Below are 3,948 nucleotides of genomic sequence, written 5' to 3'. Positions count from 1 at the left end.
ATCTTCTCCCGGCGTCCGGTTGGTTCTTCTCCGCTCTCCGGCCTCTTCTCCCGGTGTCCCAGGTCTTCGGCCGGCCCCTCTGCTGTCTTCAGGTAGCTCTATTGCCAGCGGAGGTCCGGACTTCTTGGCTTCTTGTGTTCTCTTCTCTTCTCTTCCCCCAGATGTTGACACGACGCTCTCTCCAGCTGGACTGGTCTCTGAAGGCTGCGTTGTGACTTATATAGGCGGAGACCCCGCCCCCATATGATGTCACAGTCCCTGGGCATGCTGGGACTGTGACGTTTTAGGGGGCGTGGTCGACCACGCCCCCTAAAACGTCACAGTCCCAGCATGCCCAGGGACTGTGACATCATATGGGGGCGGGGTCTCCGCCTATATAAGTCACAACGCAGCCTTCAGAGACCAGTCCAGCCGGAGAGAGCGTCGTGTCAACATCTGGGGGAAGAGAAGAGAAGAGAACACAAGAAGCCAAGAAGCCAAGAAGTCCGGACCTCCGCTGGCAATAGAGCTACCTGAAGACAGCGGAGGGGCCGGCCGAAGACCTGGGACACCGGGAGAAGAGGCCGGAGAGCGGAGAAGAACCAACCGGACGCCGGGAGAAGATGAACCAGAGGGACCCCCGAAGACGGAAGAAGACCCCCCCCGGAGCTGTTTAATAAATTATTTTAAAAACCTGTGTTGTGTTTTATTATTGACACTTTTTACCTAGGTGAATGGGTAGGGGTACCATGTACCCCATACTCATTCACATAGGGTGGGGGGGCCGGGATCTGGGGGCCCTCTTATTATAGGGGGCTCCCGGATTACGATAAGCCCCCCGCCCGCAGGCCCCGACAACCAACGGCCAGGGTTGTCGGGAAGAGGCCCTTGTCCTCATCAACATGGGGACAAGGTGCTTTGTGGTGGGGGGGCACTGCAAGGCGCCCCCTCCCCCAAAGCACCCCCCATGTTGAGGGCATGCGGCCTGGTACGGTTCAGGAGGGGGGGGCGCTCGTTCGTCCCCACCCCCTTTCCTGACCGGCCGGGCTGCGTGCTCGGATCGGGGTCTGGTATGGATTTTGGGGGGACCCCCACGCCGGTTTTTCGGCGTAGGGGGTTCCCCTTAAAGTTCCATACCAGACCTAAGGGCCTGCGACGGGGCTCGCAAGGTTTCAATCTCGCCAAAAAAAGCGGCGAGATTGAATTCCTTTTCTAGTCCCGTCGTACCCAAGTCACGTTCAAAATGAACGGACTTGTCCGTGTGTGGGAAAGTCCGTTCATTCTGAAAGTCCGGCGGAAGTCCGTCGGGAAGACCGGATTCCGGAAAGTCCGGCCGTGTGTAGGCAAGTCCGGCCGTTCAGAAAGTCCGGCGGTAGTCCGCCGGAAGTCTGGCGGCAGGTACGTCGGACCTAGCTTTCTAGAAAGTCCGACCGTGTGTATGCGGCATAAGAAAGGAGTGGTTGCATGCATTAATCAAGAGATGGAAAAACACAACCATTCGCATCCAATAGCCATACACTGCCTCATCCACCGACAAGCGCTGTGTTGTAAATCACTAAAGTGGGACTTTTTCTGTCTGAGCTAAATTCGCCTATGAAGATATTCTGTACCACACAGAAGTCCATTGGCTGAGTCGAGGGAGAGTTTTGAAACGTTTTTATGACTTGCTTCCACGGATTTCTGCTTTCAAAAAGCAAAGTACCAGAGCTCCTAGATGCAGAATGGAAATGGCACCTTGCCTTTCTGACATATTTAACAGTTACTTAACTGTTTTAATGTGCAACTTCAAGGAAAGGGGAAGCTCATCTGTGATATGCAATCACATGTCAAAGCATTTGCGGTAAAATTAGACCTCCTCAATAAACAAGTGAAGCAGGAAAACTTCTACCATCTCCCCAAAACTCAAAACTTGTTGACAGAAAAACCAGCAGTTCCATTCCCAAACAAAACATGTGTGGATTCACTGGAAAAGTTGCGAAAGGAGTTTCAATTTAGATTTAAAGAACTTCATCTCGATGAACAGGATATACAGCTTTTCCGGATCCTATTTTCTGTTGACATTGAAATTGTTGATCTAATTTACCAAATGGAACTGGCCAAAACTACAGAATTGTGACTCTCTGAAAGACGCATTTCAAGTCAAGCAGCCTTACTAATTTCTATGCATCTCTCCCCTCTGAGACATATCTTAATCTCAGGAACCATGCACTCAAAATGGCAACCATCTTTGGCAGCACCTATGTCTGTGAACAGACTTTTTCCCGAATGAAACATCTGAAATCTCCAATCAGATCCAGACTAACTGATGCACACTTGCATCACTTGTTAAGACTAGCAGTGACAAATATGGAACCGGACATTGACCGACCCTCTCATTAGCCAAAAGCAGGCCCATACTTCCCACTGAAATACTATTAAGTTTATGTTGATTGAAATTGTTCCTCATTTTAAATATTGTATCGTTTTTCCTGTTTTTTTTTCACTACAAATAAGATATGTAGAGTGTGCATAGGAATTTGTTTATATTTTTTTTCAAACTAAAGTCCGGCCCCCCAACAGTCTGAGGGACAGTGAACTGGCCCTGTTTAAAAAGTTTGAGGACCCCTGCTTTAAAGAGTCGTGTTGTCTTGGTGGAATATCTGTTGGCAGGGCAAACTTTACTATAGTCAACCTTAGTATCAAACTGAACTTACATCAGAGAAAAAGTATTTTGCAGAGTCTGCTCTTAGGCTTAACTTTTACTTTAAAAAGTTTAATATGTAATATAGGTTACATTTTAAAGACAATCTACATTACTTTTGCATAATTTTTATGTTCAGGAGTGTTTTATATATATTTTTTTATATTTTCAGGTAAATACAAAATATTACTTGTAAACCTTCAAAACCAATTTAGAAACTGACCTAATACCATACAGTTCGCCTTTTACCTCAACCTAATCAATAAACCTCAACATCCACCATAATGCTATCACACAGAATAACTGCAGTGCCAATAATACTGTCAAGTCAAGGATTTCATGTGCCTGCACAAATATATGAAAATGTTAAAGTCATACAATATGCCAAGCCCCCAGTGCTAAAATTACTGTGCTTAAAGGTCAGCAAACATAAGGGGAGGCCAGGGAGAGGGGTCTGTGTTTGCTCTACACCATTAGGCCCCTTTCACACCAGCGTACCGATCGGGTCTGCCTAACCATTTTTCAGGCGGAATTGATCGGACTACCCATTGTTCTGTATAAAGCGGCGGATGTTAGCAGACATGTGGGTTACCTGCACTGAGACACAGAGTTCTATTATATCCTGCGGGTTTGGTGTACTTTCAGAAAGGGAACCACACCTGCAAGATATAATAGGCATCTATGGCTCAGTGCATCTAACCTGCAGGAAAGCAGCAGGTGCACTGGCTGCACCTGCAGTGTGAGCAAATCGCAGTGCATCAGTGTGAAAGCAGCCTTAGTTCCCTTTCACTCAATCGGTCCGATCAGGTCCGCCTGTTTGTTTTTTACGCAGACCCAATCGGACCTTCCCTTTACGCCTATGGAGCGGCAGATGTAAATGGACTTGTGTCTGTTTACACCCGCCTACCTCCAATTCAATTCACTAAAAAAAAAATTAAAAAATAAATGGAGGTGGATCCATTCCCCTCTGTCTCGGTGGATCGGAGGAACCACAGAAAAGAATGAGCTTTGTCCATGCCCACTCTACTCAGCAGGGGACCAGTGGAAAGATCCCCTGCTTAGCAAGCGGATTCTGCCCTTTGTAAAATGGGCCATATAGTGGCTCAGGACAGTAAGGGTTCATTTACATTTGGGGTTGGCAAAACCCCACAGTTGAGACATGTTTTTACCACACAACCCCAACCACTGGTGTAGCATCAGGAACCGCACGGCCTCCCTTTCATATTCTGTTTTACACTTGGAAAGGAGATGCAGAGGAGGCGGCATATACGGGAAGTGATCCTCTCCAT

Source organism: Aquarana catesbeiana, linkage group LG03 (genome assembly GCF_042186555.1).
Source record: "Aquarana catesbeiana isolate 2022-GZ linkage group LG03, ASM4218655v1, whole genome shotgun sequence".
Lineage (NCBI taxonomy): Eukaryota > Metazoa > Chordata > Amphibia > Anura > Ranidae > Aquarana > Aquarana catesbeiana.
Note: the sequence above shows the minus strand (reverse complement) of the source record.